At 43.9% G+C, this 23,001-nt stretch overlaps 1 long non-coding RNA gene across 8 annotated transcripts in view; it reads right to left on the bottom strand.

Moving 5' to 3' along the window:
• Positions 1-10,162: 10,162 nt before the first annotated feature.
• Positions 10,163-23,001, bottom strand: part of LOC135998714 (uncharacterized) — a 36,653-nt gene continuing 23,814 nt past the window's right edge. For 3 of the 8 annotated variants that reach the window (XR_010607639.1, XR_010607640.1, XR_010607637.1), the window contains exon 9: positions 21,496-22,317. This is a non-coding gene — a long non-coding RNA (uncharacterized LOC135998714). Of the gene's footprint in view, positions 11,292-21,495; positions 22,318-23,001 lie in introns of those variants that run through there. The other 5 variants (XR_010607638.1, XR_010607642.1, XR_010607643.1 and 2 more) reach the window with 4 other exon arrangements.

Genomic DNA, 23,001 nt, shown 5'->3' with positions numbered 1-23,001 from the left:
CTGCTATATTTGATTCACTAGTTCCCAAAAATCAGGAGATTTGGAGAACACAGTAAAATACATAACTTCTCCAGCTACTGCATGTTGATTCTATTTCTCCTCTATCAAATACTATCATAAAGCATAGGTGTCTTTTGCCATATGAGATATCCCGCAGCAGAATGGCAGAACCATGAAAAAAAAAATTTGGGAAATGCTCCTGTAAGCCTTGGGCATTCCTTATACCTGCCTTGGCCAAATGGAAAAGCAATCACGTTAAAAGAAAATATCTACATATCAGTCATATTGACTAATTCTCAACTACTTTTCCTCGCTCTGCCTAAACCCACAGCTGGACCAGGCACTATAGAGCACAGCCATCACGACTATGTATTATTTTAAAGATGGGAATTGAATTAAGACCTCTTTAGTTTCAGAGCCATGTCTTAACTGCTACACCATCCTACTGCCGCTTTATAATCTTCCTTCTGTGCATCTCTGCGTTAACTCAAGCTGAAGCTGAATTATGGCTCTTCTTATCCCTGATAAGCCGAGGGAGCTGTGGAAGAGCAAGTTGGAATCCATTCGGCCTCATGCATCCATCAGCGACGTGCCAGCCAGTTTCCAGTTGTGGAATCCTCGTTAGCGGTGATGATGGAAGAGGCACGTGGAAAACGGTGGGGTTTTCAAACCCCTCCGTTGAGCGTGGAGAGGTGGCGGCTCAACGAATCACCTTGAGATTTGTGCGACTCAGCAGATTGTTTCTGTAAGTTGTTGAGAGAAAATAAATACGGAAAAACCGCAATGTCGTTGCTAAGAGTCGCTTTTCAGAGCCTGACCACATTTTAAGTATCTGCTAAGTGATGTCCTTTCTCCTACCATGCTACTCGCCAAAACCAACGTTGTATCAATCCCCTGACAAAGACAAGTTTGACACTGGGATTCCAGACACCAAAATAAATAATGCCACCTACAGCCCTCATGAGTCACAGAGTTCATGCAATTTTGTTTTCAAAAAGAAAACCCAACTGATTCTTACTGTAAGAGGCTCAAAAAAGGAAATAACTTAGTTAACAAGGCTTTCCCCTTCGTGAACAACCAAGCAAGGAGAGAGAATGATTTATAAATATCCTGAAATACCACAAAGAACACATCTTTATGCACGTAGCGCATTTCATTTCTGGACCCAAACCTACCATGCACGGTTTGGGCTCTGGGAGAAGCACCTGCTCGTGGCAAGGTGCATAGCTCCGCTTGCATGGAATGTGGTGGTCCTGCATTCCTGCGCCGCGCATGTGAACCAGCTCCAGCCCTAGTTTATATCCTCTAATAAGTTACCGTGGCTTCCAGACCACAGCCAGCTCGCTTTGGCCAGCACTGGACGCGGGCAAGAGAAGCTTCGGTCTCTTTGCACCTGCCCGTGTAGACAAATCCTCCTCCCCTGCTTGCGGTTCGTGCAGAGCCAGCTCAGGTCCACCCCTTGGCTCGCCAAGCATCTCCAGAGTTTCTTCCCAAAAAACACCTCAGCGACAAATGCAGCATTTTTCAAAGAAGACTGGGGAAAACAGTTCTTTAGGAGGAACACAATGCTATGTACAAGGCATCTGGATACTCTGGTTATGGGTACATTAAAATGTCTTTAAATGCTGGTATTAAATGAGAGCCTTCCTGGTGCTTCTTACTCAGAGTGCAATTGTCCAATAAATTATTTTGGAAATGGTTTTAGGCTTCTGCAATAATAGTTTTTTGGCAAGCAACAGGACTCTTAAAAGAACCGCTTTATCATTATGAGAAGATCATAAATGAGAGTTAACTCGCAGATACAGTCGTTTGCTAACCATCAGAGGTAATAACAAAATGTGAGCCGCTTTTAAATGGACTGCCGAGGAGGAAGCCAGGGGAAAAAAACCCAACCTGTCCACGGTAGACCAACAAATGCAGGCAAAATATATTACACCCTGCAGTCCTCTCCCTATCAGATTGTATTGGCGCAGTATCTTTTTTTCTTTGAGAAGAATCACAGATAGAGAGAACTGTCTTGTGGGCCTCATCTCCAGTGGACATGGAGAGCAAAGTACCCTCTTCTCTGCCTCTTTCTTTTATTTGCAGGCAATCTTCAAGTTTCACTTTCAGCCTTCCCTTCTTTTGAATAAAAAACCCCAGGTCTCTCAGATTTTTTTCCTCCCCCTCCAAAAAAAGTCATAATTCATAAACCTCTAACCAGCCTTGCTGTTTTCCTTACAGAGTGATTGCTTCGTATCATTACCGAAGTATGGACCCAAGAGGAGATGCTGTCCTGCACCCAGGGCTCTGCTTGGGACAGAAGCACCTGTATCGTTCGTACACAACATCCCATACGGTCACTTCTCACACTGAGACAGCTACATATGCACGTTAAGGATATAGCAGCTGTTAGTCTTCGTATGTGATAAGTTGGCCCTTCAAGAATAATGTCCAGCAAAGCGGCGGGCAAAAATGGACCAGTTGTTCATGGAAACATGCTGCTCTACAGCAAATAGTTCTCAGATGGAGAAGGGGACTGTATTGACAGAGGATCGAGGGACTCAAGCTGTAGTGACAAAGGAGACCAAATATTTGGAGTATGACAAGAAACAGCCTAGCCAATGAACTTATTGGTTTTCATCACAGTTGGAGAGTCTCCTACATCTACACTGGCACGTGGGTGGGGGTAAGATCGCTGCCACACTTGGATGAGTAGGCCACTCAGTTATGAAAGATTAAGGCCAGAGATGCGGGTGCAGCTGAGTGTAAATGAGGCTTCCGAGAGTGAAGATCAAAAACCACGGGAAGGCATGAAAACCAAACTTCCTACCAGGAATGTCAACATGAAAGGGCCACGGCAACTTTGAGCTTCAAGGCCAGAGGCCGGAGGCCTCGCCGAAAGCTCTTGGAGGGCCTCTGTGCCCAGCTTAGAAAGTGCTCACGGAAAACAGGCAGAAAAACAAGGGTTTCGTCCTGCCCGATAAAAAGAGTCAATTTTGCAGGCTGGGGAAACGTGCTAACCAACTAAGACAAGATACAGCTTCGATATTTCTTGGCATTTTTCTCCCCTAAACATGAAGACAAGGCTTTTTAAAAAGCCGAGAGGGTTCCTGTCTGTTCGTAGTCGTGTGAACTGCTGCTCATCACAGAGTCTTTCTGGCCAAAGAATTAAAGCTGTTTCCTTCCTGGCCCCATTTGTTAAAGATTTTGTCTCTGCTGCCTCACTACATTACAGCTGGCGGGGACGTGGCGGGATGTGAGAGGTGTTGGAAATCTCTTCCACAACAAGGTGATATTTATGCGCTCCCATGCAGGAGCACCCGTCTAAGTTTCGTATTCTCCCTATTGCAGTAACTCTGCACACTCACTAGTCGGCTGACAAAATCCTGGCAGTTTTTTCAGTGCTGTCAATATAGCCACAGTATTGCCATTAGCCATTTCCCTCACTCTGTGAATGACTTAATGTGAAATTTAGGGCAAATCGTTCAACTTTCCCATGCCTGTAAAATGGGAGGTTTAATAATTATTGTAGTTACCCTACAAACGGTAACACAGCCATTAGATCCACCTTATCTGAACATCTGATAATCTATTGCTCATTACCACATTGTAACCATTACGTTTGTGGGAATACGGTATGTAAGTAGTAGGAGCGAGGTCTGTGCTGATGTTCTGGTCAGAGCGAACAATAAAGGGAACACTGAAGAGCTGGTTTGGCAATGGTACTTCTCACTTTTCAAATCCCAGCCTCCTTTAATTAACTTTTCTAAAGCATGCGAAGAAAGAAGGGTGGAACACGCAGCTCTGTTCATGGATGCTGTGACTGCAGCGGAGCTTCTCTCAAAGGCTGTTTCCAGCAGCTTCTGCTCACCGCAGCTTTCAGTGGAGGGGGAGCAGGGGACGTATCTCCCTCTAGAAATGCCAGCACAATTGCATGTGCTATCACTTCTTAATCTGTCTTTAAATGCCCTGTTCAAAAAGACGGCTTAATGGTGCCTCATCAGTGACCCTGCACACAATGGGCTCATACTGCCCAGCACCTTCCCTTGTACAGTCGGGGTCAGAGTTTATAATTGGACACATACCCCTTGCTGGTTTATTTCCCCCTTTCCCACATTTTTCTCCTCCGGTTTCCCGTTTCATTCACATCTTTCTTATCCAGTCACTACCTCTCTTGATCTCCTATTATATGTAATATTCCCCCTTCTTACACTTCGGCTCTACCCTCTGTGTACACCAGCATCACCCCCACGAGGGGTTTCGGCGCTGTCGTTGTAACTGCAGCAATAAATTCGGCAGAACTAGACGGGGGCTTAAGTGCCACTGCAGTTGAGAGCAGGACATGTAGCTAGGCCCGGACTAGTGAACCCCGGTAACGTTTCAGCCAAAACACGTAGCGCGCGCTTCGCCGTGATCCAGCTCTGCGCGCTCGTCCGGGTAACTGCGTCAGGCTAATTTCTGTGCCGCTGCTTTTCCACCCCACCGTTACCTGTTAGCAGCGGCATCGGCTCTGGTCGCCCGAGTCGTAACCTCATCGCACCTCCACCAAGCTCTGTGATGAATTTCCAGCACGCTGCGCATCCACGGGCACCATCACAGGTGGCGCGAGTTTGTCCCCGTCACTTTTATTCAACGCTCTCCCTCCTCTTCCCGCAGAGAGAAATCCTTGACTGGGTGCACCAAAAGATTCCATCGGCAACTTCCAGGAGAGCTCGAATGATTTACATCAGCTGGGGACCGAACCAGATTATGTTTAGCTTTAGTCCCCTGTTTCAGAAAAAACAATGTTATGAATAATCCTTTTTATGTTCATACATCTTGTATAAATATCTGAAACATGTACAAAACCAAGGAGAGGAGGGAATTCCTTAAGGTGGTCTGGGGGAATATTACTCTGAGAAATAAAGGACTGCTTAGGAGAGTTAAAATTATTTTATCCCATTACTTTTACTTCCAAAAGGGGGTAGGGAGAAACCAAATATAATTAAATCTTTCCAAACCATGGTAGGTATTAGTTTGTGGAAGCATCTTCCTGAGGAACTCATGGGAGCATCAGTGTGTTAGCCCAGCTGTCCTAAAAAATGCACTTCTATATTTTACTGCAAAATTCCCGACCAGCCAGGTCTGAAGTCTGAAATAAATTATAATCTTTTCATAGAGTTCAATGGACTTACGGGCAGGCCCCATGTGCTCACTATTTAAAGTAAATAAAGGGGCGAAATGGGGAGTAAAATACGTGAGACTGGCAGTGATTTTAAGAAAATCCCCCTAATTTTTAAGAGCTCCATTTAAGCCAACTTTTAAAGACAAAACAGTGCGTGCATTGAATTTTCAGTTCAATTACATCATGTCACACTGATTTCATCTGGTTACCGCATGTTGTTGGTGGGAATGTAACTTGATGCAGCTCAATACAGCTTGTGGCACACTGTGATTTATTACAATTTAAATGATAAAGCACCCAAGAATGTTCAGGCAATTGGATTACTCCATTGACTGAATGCTCAGACATCCATTTTTAGAAAAGAGATGTCAGTTTGTGCAATATTAGGTGGACTGGCCCATTGTTACTGAAGGGGCAGAGAAATTTCCCTTATCACACAATACCGCTTAACGTTACCTCTGTTTTATTTTTAAGTGGTTTGCGCAGATCTGGATGTGACAGGGTTTTATTCATGAAAGGTGGAACCGAGATCTCAACACGCTTCTCTGGGTCTTCTTCTGAAGGAAAGACAGACTGACTGGCAGGATAAATCAAGTCCAAATTCAAATTTTTTCTGCGCTTTGAGGAGGCTCAGGACATGGGTTCTGGTTTTGCTACATTTTTCTAAGGATGGGGCGGTAACGATCATTGCTGAGATGCGGGAATGAGACTAGAACTTGCCCAGAACACACGCAAGTCTATGATGCCAAGTTCTTGGTTCACAGCATCCCCATCTCTCCTAAATGATCAGCTCGATTCTCAGAGCTGGAAACTGGACCCACGGTTCTAGACAGACAGACGGGAAGTGGGAAAACTACGTTCCTTTCTTTTGTTTCACAAATATTTTAAAACAGGCTATAGGCCAGAACAAAAGTAACCATGAAACTGGAATAATTCATGAATAACATGGCACAACAATAAAAGGTTGGGCATTACTGCAGTGGATTCTTCAATTCGGCCAAGGAGAGAAAGTGCTAAAATCAACACAAAGGGATCCCATTAGACCATTAGTAGATGAAAGACGGGTTCCAATCGTTTCAATTTACTCAGCTGGATCTCTTTAGGAGAACTGAATGGTGAGGTGAGGTCTAGTTTTCCATTTTTTTGTGTTCCTAAACATGGGACAGGGGCTGTGGGTGTGTGAAGGTAGCAAAGGAACCTGATGTGTACGCCTGGAGAGATGGTAATAACTATTACGGCCCTCATATATCAAATTAATCCATCTCTTTGATGCACCAAGCAGAGAAAGTCTTGTGATGGCTCCAAAAATTTCTTCCTGTCCTGATAACAAACTCCTCATTTTACATGAAAGCACCAGCAACTTCTGGGAAATAGATTAAATCTAGTTCCAAACTTCCTCTTGATATGGATAAAAAGTGTCCGGGAGAACGGGCTCGACTAATCTCAGCAGGAAGAAGACGTCCTGCTGATGAGCTCTTGGTTCAGTGTTTTACCATCTGATCTTACTGTCTCTGTGTCAAAATTATTCTTGGTGCAATTCTGACAATGACGTTAGAGTCGGTTTAAGGATTTGTCCCATTGCATGTGTGGTTTTTGCATCAACTAAAGTCCAGCTCTTAGGAAGAAGGCAAGGCTCTGAAGGCAGCAGATAAGAGAGAAAAAGCCCAGACTCAGAAATAAACTCATAAAAAAGAAAAAAGGCATGTTCAAGTGCTCATTAAAAGCATCTCTACTTTTGCGTCTCCTCTAGCAGAAAAAAACCATTTGGTTTGTAGAAGAAGCAAAGATGCATCAACGATGCTGAAGATTTCAATAATTAATTGTTTAGAGATAGCCAGGGAGCGGGGCACCAGAAAGCCTATTACCTTTGTCTTCTGTTGGAGCAGCAAGCAGGGAAAAGCTGAAGCCCATAAGAAAATATATTCTGGCGTAGACAATCTAAAAAGTAGGGGCAGGTTCTGCCCAAATCAAAAGCTCTGTGAACATCCCTCCCACTTATTCCCTCAGTCACGGCTTCCAAAGCTCTCTGGGCTGGGCTACGTTGGGAAGATTTACCTTCCTGTAACCCCCCGGTCGCTCCATCAACTCCAGCAGAACGGGAGCTCATGAAATGCAAGTGATCCCAGCATCCAGTTTAAGTGAATGCTTCATATGGCAAAAAACCACGCTCTATTTTTCAGCTCCCACTTCACTAGGCTATGCAGGAACACCCTAACGAAGTGGGAGCTGAAAAATAGAGCGTGGTTTTTGCCATATGAACCATTCACAAGCCCAAACCCAAGCTTGAGCTCAGATGCCGAAGAGGGTGGAGATGGAGCCCGCGGAGGTGGCCGCAGAGGCTGCGGGTCCCCAAAACGTGCCTGGACTTCCGAGCGCAGAGAGCAAATTTCTTTTCCCCCCGAGACTCAAGCTAAAGAGCAAGCGAATGGTTCCATTTGTGTTGAAATTAGCCTAACGTGACCCAATAAATGTAAGCAAGTAGCTTTGCTGGCTAGGATGTAAAATCCTTACAGGTGTAGAAACTGTTCAGGCTGTCAATCGTAGCACGGTCGGCTCTGGCCATTCAAAACTGCTTTATGGAGGGAGGTAATGCTGGTTAGGGGTCAACAAGCACGCAGAGCTACCGAAGGAACAGCTTTATCCCTCCCCTGCCATATTACCCACCGTCGAGGCACATAGGCACAGAGGGAAAAAGGCTGTAAAGGAAACGTTTTAAAACCAAAGGTGCATCAGACAAGTGACTGCAGGTGCTGTGATTTAGAGCTGTAGTAATGGGCTGGATCTCAGTGAACTGAAATCCAATTAATTACCAGCTCAGCCATCTCGGGCAAAACGCTGGAGACAAACTTTCCAATCAGCGCTTTGAGTTGATTTTCAGAGGTGCTCTGTGTAGAATAACAGAACCCCAGGCTTCTGAAAAGCGAGCCCTCTGTATTGAAAGCCAGTCTCCCTTCCCCTGCTCCAGATTTTAAAAAGAAATATATATATATATCTATCTATCTTGAGTCCCCGTTTTCAAGGTTTTTAACCACCGTGTCCTTTCCACACTTTCATTTTGCTGATAACATGGAGTAAGACCCATTTTCAACCCAACTATCCAAAAATATATCAAAAACCAATAGAATATATATATATTTCTTTTTTAATGGATCCATTTCTTTTTTAAAAAAGAAACCAATAGAATATATATCTATATATTTCTTTTTTAATGGATCCATTTCTTTTTTAAAAAAGAAACCAATAGAATATATATATTTCTTTTTTAATGGATCCATTTCTTTTTAAAAAAGAAACCAATAGAATATATATATACTTCTTTTTAAATGGATCCATTTCTTTTTTAAAAAAGAAATTGATCCATTATATTCTATTGGTTTTCGATATATTTTTGGATAGTTGGGTTGAAAATGAGTCTTACTCCATGTTATCAGCAAAATGAAAGTGTGGAAAGGACACGGTGGTTAAAAACCTTGAAAATGGGGACTCGATTCTCTGCCCGTGGTTCCCCCCGTGTGAATAAGGAGCGGGAACGTTTCCATACCCACCTCGCAAAGGGACCTGGGGGAGTTAATCCAGCTCCCCGCAGAAAGCGCCTTGAGATCCACACACGGAACTTGCTGTAGAAGTGAGGAATTACTAAATAACGAGGTACGATCACCCGTGAACAAAACACACGCATATACTGCTCCATATGTTTTATAACGTTAACCCCTCTGTTGTTTTCCAACAGACAGATACATTCCAACCTGGAGAGGATCAAACACATCCCAGAATATTTTGTTGTTTTATTCCTGAGGTGAGGAGATAGTTCCAACAGCGTTGTTGTCTCTTTTGGGGTATTGCAAGCAAATTAGGATATTATTTAAAAAAAAAAAAAAAAAGAAAAGAAAAGAAAAAAAGAAAAAAAAGGGGGGGATAAAAAAAGAAGGAAAGTTTTCACATAGAAACAAAGGAACATAACTTCTCCCTGGATATCTGTCCCTGAACAACAGAGGAGCCCTTGGGTTTTATATCTCGACTGAAAAGATAAATGGGGACACACACCTCCCGCGCTGCCCCACTGCACTCTCCTGTATGGACTGGGAGAGATTTCTCACGAGAAATATTAATTTCGGCTTTGCTTCTGCCGCCGGAGTCTCCTTTTGCTTATCTCCAGCTCCCAGGGAATTCGCACCAAGTGCACATGCTCCAATATAGAACCCTCCACGGAAGCACAAGAGACAGGAGCTTGTGCTTTTGGGGGGCTGGAATCTGGGGAAAGTTCTTCCTAAAAACAGGGAAAGAGGGAAAAAAAGTGGAGCACTTTTCTTCGCCTTCACAATGCCAGTTTGCGTGCCACAGCTGTAAGGAAAAGAACCATTTGGCTGCCTGAGGAATATGGGGGCTTTAGATTCCTATTGAATATTTTTTGGCAATTGTACCAAATGTCGTGTGTTCCTGGGTTTTGATCACTATTTTTAACTCTTCTATTCAGATACTCCAAAAGGAACTGGATGCTGACGTAAAGACAGCAAGCGGAATACCACGAATTCAAACCCAGGGTTTCCCTCCTCCTCCAGTTGTGTTTCAGCATCTTTCAAAATCCACATTATACCCCAAAACTACACATGGGGATGTTAGGTCATATGAAAAAGATCAGAGAGGGGTGAAGGAGAATAGGAACTATGCAAAAGTTATACTGTTATTTCTGAATTACCTTTGAAAAGTACGAGAGAGAATTACAGGTTTCATGAGGTTTTGGTGTATTTTGGCCCTCGACAGTGAGATCTTTTAAATCACCTTCCCCTGCCAGGTACTTGTGAAGTGAAAACAGGCCGAACAAAAAAGACTTGAAGGCAAATTTTGACCAGCCTGTGTGTGAGGAGCCCTCCAACCCTCTTCCCACCATTGTCCCCCCATCCCAGCCCCCAAAAGGACCCAGTCCCAACCCCTGGGAACTGGGGACGCCCTGGGGGAAAGGGGTGATCAAATGAGACAAACACACTTGCAGGAACTGATTTACAGATTCACCATTTACTGGATTCCTTGTGAATAACCAAGTATACTCTTTGCAAGTTCAGACATGATACAAGCACACATGCACAGGAAAACCAAAGCCCACTGATTATTGTTTTGTTCCTGGCCACTTTTTGTCCTTTCCCGAGGAGCTGGAATCCAGGTGAGTCTCAGACTTTATCCAGAAACGAGTTCATACATTGAGAGGACTCTTCCTCAGTTCCTCAATGTCTGACGCTTCACAGCATTTCTTGCATAATTCATCTTAAAAGTGGAGTTAGCAGTCGAGTGAGAAGTATATAACGGCCTGTGATCATCAGACACGGCTTCCAGGGACCAGAAGCCACCAGTTCAGCTTCTTGGAGTAGCCAGAGGGAGCTGTTTGGAGACTTCTCACTCAGCTCATCCTCCTCTTTGCCACACAGGACACCAAAGGGCCGCCCCGTCTGTCCCGTCTTCCAAAGGTGTCCAACAAAATGCAAATAGCAGCAGGTTTTGGTCCAAATGTTGGCTGTTTGACAGGAGGAGTCAGCAGCAAGACATCAGTTCTGCCAGAGCTAATCTCCTGCCTGTTTCTGCGAAGCCCAAGCCATCCTTCAAGAGCTGCTGCTGGACACCTCCCCTTACTCAAAGGACTGCATGAGAAGCACAAGGCAAAGCTTATGTTCACCCTTTTATGTCCCTCCCCACTCCCTGCTCCTTAAAGAACATATAATTAGAGGCAGCGTACCATCAGCCCGCTGTTAAAGCACCGCTGGAGGTGTGCCAGTCAGTCCCAGATACAAGGGCCAGCAAAGAAATGATTCTACAAGTGTCAGACATTTCAGTCCAGGAGGTTGGAGATTCATTGACCACAGTGTGGGAAGAGCTGATAAAGAAAAACAATTGCTGTAGTCACAGCCTTCCACAGTCACTTTGACTACCATGCAGATCAGAGAATCATCTTTCATCATGAAAAATAGATATTTTTTTAATTAGTTGTAATGCCCTCATATATCAAATACAGTTGCCAGAACATTTCGTAAATGACACAAAAACAGAAGAGAAAAAAAAATGCAATACTTGCTCACAGAAGTAACATATTCTTTCATAATTACATCTGGGGGTACATGAGAGGGTCCCCGGGCGTATCAGTAACCTTATTCACAACCTGGAAAGTTCCACAGAGAAAGAATGCATACGATTAAGTACAGCAGCCCTGTAAACCAGGAGACATGAATTATTGCTTTGCTAATGATGCTTCCTTGGGCAAAGCATTCTTTTGGTGCCTTTTCCCCTCATATTCCATCCACTTACTTCCTAGAAATTTGCCTCCATCTCTCCTGAGCAGGTAAAAGTCTCTTTCCCTTTACTAGGGCCATCGCTACGTGATTTTAGGGTGAGCCTATAAGCTCCACCTTACGTGCGTAACAAATAATTATAAACCATAGCGTCTTACCCCACTTGTCTGGGCAGTCCATGGAGTCAATATACATCCTAACTGTAACACAGGAGTAAAGTTCGGTTCGGGGCCAAAGAACCAGCGCTGTATCTATGTCCCCTTCAATTATTTTAAGGGTGAGCCGCATGCTGACATTTTACTCCGAACAGGAGATGTTTAACTGACTGCCAAAGCCAAATTTTCAGACATTCCTTTGTTTGGCAGAGGAAAAAGTAACCTTGGATATATCGAACATTGAGGCAGTAAATTACAGTTTGTAAATGCATCACACGAACATTTAGATCAAAGGAGTATCATGAGATATTCCGAACAATACAATGAGATATTCCTAGTAATATTTGATGCACCTCATTACTGAGAACATGCCTAACAGAGTTTGCCAGTAGCAAACGCTAATGTCCCTGTTCCCCTGTATAGGATCTGTAGGTTGCCAACCTGGACTGCACTCGTGAACACCTACGGTCACTGATTCCAGCTAAAAACCTCAAGCACCTCGAGGAAAAAGTGTTTGCATAGTGTGATAGTCATAGTCCTCCTACTGAAAACCTAAACCAACTCCACCGATGAGAATGGAGCTCTCCCAGTTTGTGCCACTGGTAAATGAGATGATGCTTTAGCCTTGAAATTAGAGCCCACATTAAACCAGAGCTCCCAGACTCTGCCCTGCGTTTCTTAATTTCTAGAAAAGCTGAAAACAGGCAATCTAGGTCCCCAATTAACTCTATAAAAAGATCTTGGACTCCAGCATTCGTTCACCAACTCCACATCAAAATGAGTCAGCCTCATCACAACCAACCCAAGAATGGCTCCTAGCTGATAATTTCACCTTTCTAATGGAGCACTTAGAATAGATCTGGCTTTTCCGAAGCTATGATCTTTTTCTCTATTATTGACTAATATTGAAAATTCCAGTTGTACAGATGCACTTCCTTGCCTTATGCAGAAAATATTATCTGGAGAAACAGCCCAATTAAATGAGCAACTATTTGTAACCTTCCGTGTTATTGTATCAGGTGGTGAAACAGCAGCAACAGTGGAAAACACAGGATCTTCGGGAAATGTAGCATATTATTAGATTTGATGAGATCCATTTTCTTGATGGCTTCTGAAAGATCTTTGTGCTAATTAGCTAAGAATACCATTGAATTATTTAATTATCTCTACTTTTGTGCAATAAAATATGTTGTCATATCACACACTCTATCTTGCTGTTGCTGTTCATACTTAATGATGCCTTTATAGTTGGCGATTTCCTTTGTTCTCCCTCTGTAAGTGGTTTTTGGTGGTGCTGGAGAAGGGGGGGAGCAGAGAGGGACGGCAAAGGAAAAAAATATCTATTTAAAAATATTTTTTTATATGTGGGAAAATCTTTCCACGTGTTTATCTCCAGCTCCCTGCGCGATATGCGAAACGTGTTTCAATGCTGCAGCAGAGCCATGGACTTATTGCTAATGCAACAGAGGAGGAGAAAAGAAACTATCATTTCAAAAAATTTTAAATCAGCAAGGAATGCTTTTTAACAAGGAAGAGGTAAATTATGATAATTACTCTGACTGGTAGGGTCCTTAAGCATTACTAATTAGCATTTATTGCCCGGATTATTGAAACAATGTGTGTGTTCCCAAGAGTGAAGAAGAACTGGGATGCTCTTTCCTTCTGACTTGTGCCTTTTGTGAGCCCACGTTGGGAACTTGTTCACCTTACGGAAAAGTGAGCAAAATCAGGGCAGCACAAAAGGCAAGAGGCCACTAAAATATCCAAAATCATCTGAAAACGGTTAGAAATGAAGATTAACATTTAATTTATACTCTGGGTAGGACAGTGTCTTCTATTATTATGCATAAATGTGCTACGAATAAATGTTTCATCACTTTAAAGTATTGAAGTGTGTCCAAAGGCTTCATCACAGAGAAATTAAAGTTAACAAATTCACCAAAAAATAGGTCTATTGGTATATTATGCCATATTCAACTGGCACTTTGACTGGGTTGATATGAAGAGGCTGCAATTGCATTTCAACCTAAGCCACATTTTCATATCAAGGATTGATAATGTGAATGAAGTTTTGAATTAGAAATCAATTAGAAATGTATCAATCATGTAATCACATAGTATCTCAACTACAATTTGATATCTGTCCCAATAAATCCTAAAGTACTTCGGAAATTATTTAGGAAAGAAAGGCAGCAATTTTTTTTTTTTTTTTGAGCTGCAGTACTATGCAACTTCGGGTACTGTTAAAACCCTGGAAATAAAAGAGCAACAATGGCAAACTGCAGAATGCCTCGGACCTTTTCTACCTTTCACTGCCACCAAACCTCCCTGCCTTTCAACTTGGGAAAGCAAGTTCCAACTCAGCTACAACGAGGTCAAAGCCACAGAGCCAAATGCTACAGTCGCTGCTCAGATAAAACTCCTAAATGCTCGAGTTTGGCAAAATTAGTGTTATTTAAAAAAAAAAAAAAATTGCGAAAATATTCCTCACTCTGTTTCTTTGCCTTTTTAGTTATTTGCATGTCTTGCACAGAATACTTGGGAACGCGTTATATTAAATGTCATGATAGCATATTAGATATACTTCTAATTAAAACTAGTCCCAGTCTGGTATTCTTTCAGAGCTGAATAAGATCTTTGGTCCTTACTAAGCCTGACTTACTTATTCTATTTTTAAATTAAATTAACAACCAACATTTATTTTCTCTGCAATTTTCCTCTTAAGACAAAAAAATTGTCTTTTTGTGCACAGCTTCCTTTTATTCCAGTGAAAATGTACAACTCCAGAGACCGATGAAATTATCACTGAAGGAACTATGTAGCACTAAGCCAAGAAAACCTTACAGCTATATGCATAAAGCAAAAATAAAACCGAAATGCAATATCCCTCCTTTTGTCTGCGGAAGGTAAAAAACATTGCAGGAGCAGCTCTGGATTGATTACAAAGGAATTATTCCAACTGGATATTTATAACGCGATTAAGTTTCAATAACGCTGACATTTCTTCAGCTCACACGCGCAAATCTGGCTGAGAAACCCCCCTGAACCCGCACGCCCTGAATTATGGAGTTTGTCCTTGTGGGGTGGGCGGGGGGGGCGGGGGGGAGAGAAAATATATTCTATTTCAGTTGCTATTCCCTCTTTTTCTTCTTCGCCTTTCCCGCTAGAAAAGGAGGGTGGGGGGAGCCCAGTTTTTCCTCTTCCTCCTTATTTTAATTCCTGATTTTAAATTTTTTTTTTTCATTTAATTTCATCTTCTCCCCGCGGCCGCGCTCCCCCCCGCACCCTCTAATTGATGCGTCTGGGCCAGTCTAGACTGGGAGTGATTGAACCCGCTCCCAATTATGCGCCGGTGCGGAGCGTTGCGGGGCGGGGAGCGGGTCCGGACCCCCCTCGGGACCCCCCCGGGCCCCCCCCGGCCATTGTTTTGCCGCAGCCCCGCGCAATTCCCGCCCCCCCGCTCCGCTCCGCACCGCGCAGCCGAGGCGGAGGCAGCGCGGAGACAATAGCGGGGAGGAACTGGGGGCTCGGACACGGGGGGGCTCCCCCCCCCCAAAAAAAAAAACCCCGAGGGTGCGGGGACATTGCGGAGCCCCCCCTGCACATAAAAACTGCGTTTCTAGGGGGGAACCGCGATTAAAAGCAGGAAAAAAACCACTTTTTGCCTGGCTCTGAAGCTGGTTGGGTTCTAGCGTATCGTATTCTGATTTATAATGCAGAATAAATTCAACTCGGAGTAAGTTTCTCGCTTTGGAATGAGAGGGCGTTTGGAATAATATACGAATTCAGGAGTAAAAGGCTTTGTTGGCTTTTTTTTTTTTTCATGGAGGTAAAATAATGAAATTACAGTGTCGATAAAAAGAAGCTAAAAAAATAAAAATAAAACAAGCAACCTTTTCCAGTTCAATAAGTATTAAACCATCAAGCATATCCTACACTATTAAATACCGAAATGTCACACCAACAGTTAATTTTTGGTGCATTGTGTTTAAGTTTAAGCATTTGCATTCAAGTATCAAACAGTAATTCGGTGCCATAACAAGGTACAGTAACTTCATTATAAATTGCCTTGCAGAACAGAGATAAGAAATACAGTTCCAACCATAATTAATTTTACAGCAATATAAAAATCTAATAAAGAAAAACAGCAGGAGGAAATATTTTTAACATTTCTGATTTGTCATTTACACATAATTTTGCCTGGAAAAGCACTTCAAGTTCTAGAAAAGGACTAAAACAAAACTTCAACATGCACTCTGAGTTTCTTTTTAGCAGTTGGTACACACAACCATTTCATTCTTTAGTTTATTTTTGACCTAACGATCCATAAGACCCAACACATCTCCTGGTTTTTTCACCTTTTTTTTTTAAATTTTTTTTTTTTTTTTTTTTTTAATTTTTAGGGGGGAGTGTGTGTGTCCATAGAGCACATTTCTAAGATTAATCGTTCGCTTTGAAACTTGGAAGCATGAGGCATGCTGGGATTTCAGCTGAGGTCAAGCACCAATGTACCGAGCTGTTACTGTTACGCTCTCAGGGTACTTTGTGTTGCTCTCAAGAAGGGGGGGGAGGAAAAAATATATTAAAATAAAAAAGAAAAAGAGCGAGCGATGCTGTATGCAGTGGCCTGCAGCAAGGCAAATCTCTCTTTCAATATAAAAACACGAGGGTGTATATTAATATACCTACGTATGTAAATATATATACATATCTAGGGTTTTATTTACCTACATACATATTCATACACACGTATCATCCATATGTGTATCTATACACACACCTCAATAGCTATATTTACATGCATCTATATCGTGTATATCTTATCTACACACACATATATAATAATCACTATATGTGTACACACATACACCCCCATATCTGTATCAGCTGTAGAATTATCTCTTGAATATACACACAGAAAAAAAATATGTCATGCAAACGCTAGTTTTAATTTGAGACTGGATTTTTACAGTAAATGGCCACAACCACCGCCCTACTAACAACCGATCAACCCTAAGGAGGAAAGATACACTTTTTTTCCCTTAAAAGGTTTACTAAACACTATCCTATGTGTGTGTATACGTCTATATATATACACACACGCACACACATATACATATATGTAGAGGATATATTTATAAAATAAAAGAAAGATGTCAAAGCACAACTCACAGCTCCCAAGAGCCTAACCCGTGGATTTAAAAGCTAAACATCACAAGTTAGGGTCTCAGGGATTGAGAGGGGCGCAACAAACTATTTCTTGCAAAAAAAAAAAAAAACACCAAACAGGGATCAAAAATAAAAAGATAAAAAGGAGAAAGAGAAAAAGAATAGCAGGCAAGTTCAATTCATGGCTCAAGATTACAAAACAGGACACACAGGTGGAAAGAGAGAGCTTCTCTGTTGAGAGAATACATTCCATTTTTAATCGTTTATACAAAAATGACTAGGCACGGCAGGTTCCTTACAGCTCCCAACAAGGTCGCTTGCGACAAACGCATGAAAAAGTCTCCGCATTTAAATAACGAAGAGGAAGAAAGAAAGGGAAGCTCGGGGCAGTGACGGAATTATTTTCATTGTTTCAACGAAAAGGAATGCAGAAATAAGAGCAAGAATATGCAGGCTCTCCCTCCAGCCGCCTGGCACAAAGCGTGCAGCAGCATAAAGGCGCTGCCTCCCCGCCCCCTCCGCGGCCGGCGGGGATGGAGAAAAAACCCCCGAGTTGCGAGAAAATCAGGTAAGAAACTCACCATTTGGAAGCGGGGGAGGCTCCGATCTTCAGCGCCAAGAGCAGGGGGGAAAAGCCCGGCGGTGGGGAGGGGGGAGGCGGGCGGGACCCCCGGGCGGGTTCGGGGCTGGGGAAGGGGAAGGGGTTGGGGAAGGGGCAGAGCCCGGACCAGGTTGGGTGCCCGGCGGGTTTTGACACCCGAGCGAGCGCGGGTGAGCGAGCGAAGTGCGAGCGTGTGTGCGGTTGTGCGCAAAACGGGGGAGGGAGGCGAGAGGGTGGGTGTGTGCAGCTGGGCAAGCCGCTTGCATTTTTAAAACATCTCTCTCTCTCTTTTTTTTTTTTTTTTTAAGGGAATATATCAAGGAAAAGAAAAGGAGAAAAAGGAACCAAATTCCTCCGCAGCTCCTTGCCGCCCTCCTCCCTCCTCGCTCCCACCGTTGTTGTTGTTGTTGTTATTATTATTATTATTCTTAAGGGGGGTCTGCAAGCTGCGGCCCGCTCCCAACTCCTGCATCAGCTGGGGGCGGCTGATGCCAGAGCGAACCCCAGACTGTCAGCGGGGAGGAGGCACCGACCACCCTCCCCTGCCGGGCTTGCAAAGGAAAAACCTGGAGAAAAACCCGCTTCCCCGGGAGAGGAGGGTCCCCGAGCACCGCACACACACACACACAAAAGGGACTCCATCCTGCACCGACTCCTCTACAAGCACCTTGTGCAACCCCAGCCAATGGAAATTTACGCCGGCCATAACCGAGAGCAGGATTTCGTCCCCAGCCTGCCACCTCCTTCTCCTCTCTTCTCCCCTTCCCTCCCTTTCCTCCCTCTTCTCCCTCCCCCGCCTCTCCCCCCAAATAAATAATATGGATCTGCGCCCTTCACCCATCCCTGGAACCGCTTTAGGCCCAGCGGGAAAAGCCGGAACGTACCCGAGGGCCCGAGTTTAAAAACGCAAAATATCCGTCGCTCCTCGCCCAAAGCAGATCCCCGCCCCGGCCCCGCTCCCGCCGCCGCACAGGGGGGGCAGCGGTAACAGGCACCATTACGGAATCATCATCATTCACTCCGTCCTTTTCTCACCTCAGGAGTCTGAGCCCATTCACCAAAGTCCTTCCTCGTCCAGGATCTCAAATATTTTCTTTTTTTTTTCTTTTTTTTTTTTTTTTTTCTCCTTCTGGATCAGCCAGTCCCGACATCATTAAACTATAGTCCTCCTCTTCCTCCTCCTTCCTTCTCCCCCTCTCTGTCTCCCCCTCTCTATTTTTTTTTTTATTTCAAAAAGGGGGAGTGGGGGGGTAGCTGGGGGTTGGAGTAGACATAGCTGCATGAAGTGGCTGCCTTTTAGAAAGCACATTTAATCTTTCCTCGCTCCCCTAGGCTTCGATGAAGTAGAAGGGAAAGGAGAGGGGGAAAGAAAAAATACAGGCAAGGGAGGCTGTTGAGGGACAGCAAGCATCAGGCTCAAATCAACGACCAGATGAAAATGTACTAGACCACACTGCCCCCTCTCTTCCTCTCGCTCCGTCTCCGTCTCTCTCACACACTCTCACTCCTGGAAAGCTTCAGTGTCTGGTTACAGACTCTTTTGGATCCTTCCCCCCCCGCTCCCCACCCTCGCCCTTTGCCAACTATCCTAGAGATTCCTTGCATGCCTACTTAAATCTTTAACAGAATAAGGACTCGGCTCCCCCCGCCGCCGCCGCCAGCCTCGCACACACACACACACACACACACACACCAGCCGCACTCACCCCTCCCAATAATCCCTTAAGCTCCCGGGAAAAACCCGTCGCCGCATCCCCGGCTCGGTCGCCGCATCCCCGGCTCGGTCGCCGCGTCCCCGCCGCACCAGCCCCGGGACCCACCCGGGCACCCCCTCCCTCCCTAACGGGGTTCACGGGGCTGAGAGGGAAGGATTCGGGGATGGGGGGGAGTGGTGGGACTTCAGCCCCTTCGCCTCGCATCCCCCTGGCTGGATGTGCATTTTAAAACAATAAAATCCACCGCCGCTGTGTCGGTTTTCCCCCCGCTCCCCCCCGCCACCCTGCAGCCGCCCGTGGAAATCGCACGCCCCACGTCTGCATTGAGGTGACTTTAGAGCTCACAACCTCCTCTCCTCGCCGCCCCCCCTCTGCTCAATGGCAGCGGTGCTGCCTCTCACACCAGACTATATTTGCAATATGTGCTAATTTACCAGCTATATGCCCTTGGATTTTAAAATGAACTCATCAGTCAATGTTTCTAGGACCGATGCTCGCTCGCTCTCCCTCACGCACACCCTCCACTGCAGACATGTTACTCATTCTCCAAGCATTTCCTCTCCGAATGTCCGTCAGACGCATATACACTTCATTGATCAAACCAAATCCCTTGATAACAATAAATAATAATACAGACAGTTACCAACAGCGGGGAGCAGAGCAGGGCGGGGGGGGAAGAGACAAAGATGACGACTAAATCTGCATTGTGCTTTACGAGGCTGATCCCTGCGTTCTCCAGCGACGCGCTGCACCATGCGGAGCGCAGGTATGTGACAGAGCTCACATCTCCCCATCGGGGCCTCACCTGCCACCCCACATCTGCCCGAGCAATGGGGCTGGGATGGGGGGGCTCTTAATGCCCAACACCTGACCCTGCACAGGCTTCGAAAGGCGCTTGTGGGAACAGAAGGTGCTATAAAGGAGAGGAAGAACCTAATGCAAAATACAGAAATAAATAAAGGCGGCAGCTTCTTTGTTACGTTGTCACTGCACAGGTGCTTAGGACTTAAAGGTGTTGGGGTATCCAAAGTGGGTGCATAGTGAGATTTTCAGAAACACCTTCTTATCTCCCCCTGAACTCCAGTTCCTTTGTACTGAAGACAGAGAGCACCTATGCAAGAAACCAGGTTAGGAAGACGGTCTATTCAATATCCCTCTGTTCCACGTGCTGGGTATTTCAAGGGCTTTAAGGGTTTATTTCCTAGTTTTCTGGGGCTAAAGTGGGGGAGGCAGGAGAAGCTGCCTCTTGGGATTTTGGCTAGTTAGACATCTTGTGTGGGTCTGGCAAAGAAAAAGTGACGGCAGCGTAAGTGTTCGGGAAGTTGGGGAGGGTGGGGCTATCTAGAAATCTTTGACTCACTGGGGTAACTCCCTGAACACAGGAATTAAATTATTACTCAAAGTAAGCTGCGTTTTATGAGCAGCAGCCTTAGGATGAAATTCTGCATGCATACAGGGTTCGGAGCAACTAAAATAAACGTGCAGAAATAAATATACAATACATAATTAAATTATTGGGTGCAATGCAGAAGTCCCTGGGTGACAGAAGAGGTGGGATTATGCAGTGAAATCAGTTCAGGAATCCAGGGATACAAATTTTCTTATTTATACCGACATAATCCTGATTGACATCAGCCTAGATAGGGGAAGAATCAAACCCTGTGTACTGAAGGATCTAATCTTTGGGAAAAGTAGACTGGATTAGAGAGACACTGTATCTGCCAACCATTTTTTCACTCCCCATACAGCAGCGTGCAAGATTCTGCCATCGCGCAGAACAATTTACATCCATTGTCTTCGTTGCATTCTGTTATCTTCCTTCCAAAAAAAAAAGTTTGATTTTTTTTTTTTGCAAAGTTTTGTTGCAAACAAGTAATTTCTTTATACAATTTAACCAAGTCTTTGGAGGATACTTATTTCAAGCAGTTAACACCTGACCCCAATTTTTGTGGGTAATTAGTGAGCTAGATAACCACACAAAGTGGGTAATTATTTAGTACCCAAGGGTACTGTACAAGAGGGTAGAGGCTGGCAATGTTAACAAAAGCACATCTCCAATTATTGTAGCTATACTGGTGATGTTTTAAGAATAGTTACTCCATCTAATGATCCATGATAAATCAGTAAACTATTTTGCTTCCCTTAGCATATATGTGTGGTCTAACCAAGGGCAGCGTGTGAGGGCAAAGCAAATTGAAGCCCCAATTTTGGAATACGTGAAGAGGCAACCACTTGGAGAAGGAACCGAGACTGGAAGTGCCTGTTCTTACTGAAAATCACTTTGAAAGCTGTACGAATAAGGCGTTTTGTGTTTGCGGAAGGTCAGGGGCAAAATGCAAGAGAGTCGCACTGGGGAAAAAAAAAAAAAAAGACTAATTTCAATTATCTGACACATCTCCAATATTTACATTGCAACCCCCACATTTCTTCCACGGAAAATATTGAATCCTCAGTGGATTTCTTTCACAAATTTAAGAAGAGGGGAGAAATGGGAACTATTTTGAACTGGAAGCTAAATAAGAAAGATTCAACTACCAAGAAAATGTTTTTGATCATCAGAACCATGTGAAAAGAAATGTTAAGCTGGAAACAGATCCATAATCTTAAACACAGTGGTCACTATCCACTGACCACTATTTGCAGCATTACAGACACACTTAAAGGCATCTTCAAACCAAGACATTACGCTCCGCAGAAAAGCACTTTCCTTTTTTTTTAATTGCTTTTATGAATCATCACTAACATCCGGACACTTCATTTACTGGAGTCCAGTAACTTTGTTTTTCAAAGGCTCAAATTCCAAAATGTAAGGGCCTCCAGGCTGGCACAAAAAAACCATAGAGGCGTCATTCTCATTTGATCATCGCCATGGATTTTTGCTGCTTCGGGATCATTCAAACCAGACACTACAGAAGAAAACACCAACGGCAACGTTACCTGGCACTGTGACCACGAGGAGTTGGAAATTTACACAGAGAAAAGTGTAAAAAACAAGGAAAGAAAGAAAAAAAACCCGCCAGCATTTGGGATAAGTTCAGAGCAGCTGTGAGATGGACACTTGTTCACTCAACTGCACCAGAAGACCGAAGCTTTTTTTTTTCATAAGCTATTTAGCAATCCAGCAACTTAGTTTGGCTGCTGCCATGCTGAGGTGGGTATAAATAAATTGGTATCCCCTTCCCTAATCCTCTTAGGGACCTGGTTTGTAGGGAAAATTCTCCCAGAAATGGAGTGAGAGGAAGTTTGCAGAGAGAAGCTGGAAAACAGAATGGAAGAATGAATTAAATCATGGAGACAGGGTCAAAGGAAGAAGAGACCTTGGTAGGTGCACAGTTATAGCAGAAAGCAGCATAAAGACAAACTATTACTGGTTTGTTTTTTTTTTTTTCTGAGACGAATTGGAATTAGCGACTTAAAAGAGAAGACACATAGGAAAAAGGATGCTCAGACAGAACGAGTGCTCTAGGGACTTAAGCATTAACTATAAAAAGTTAAGGCCTTTTTGAGACAAGTCAATAACCTCACTCCAGGCAAACTATACAGAAATTATTTAGGAAATATCTTTAAAATAACAGTTATACCTCAGCTGTATGGACAGCATGTATAATAATATATGAGAATAGCTTACAAATCACTAAAATGTCTTCAGTGGAGTAAAAAGTCTTTACTAATACAAATCAATAATTCTAACCATGTCAGGAAGGGTACAAATTCATAGTGTGGGGAGCATCCATGGAAAGCAAAGTTAGGCAAAGGTATCATTATTTGAGCATTACCTGGACAGCATTCTATGAAGTGAGGAGTTCGACAACCAGAAGCTTCGAATTTGAACCCCACTGTTTTGTAGCCCATTGTCCAATCCCACACCAGGTTGGTGATAAAATCACTTCACCTCTTCCTACCTTGCTTCCCCACATATAGAACCATCACGACTATGCTT

The sequence above is a fragment of the Caloenas nicobarica genome, chromosome 26, assembly GCF_036013445.1.
Source record: "Caloenas nicobarica isolate bCalNic1 chromosome 26, bCalNic1.hap1, whole genome shotgun sequence".
Lineage (NCBI taxonomy): Eukaryota > Metazoa > Chordata > Aves > Columbiformes > Columbidae > Caloenas > Caloenas nicobarica.
Note: the sequence above shows the minus strand (reverse complement) of the source record. Positions and strands in the feature narration are given on the sequence as shown.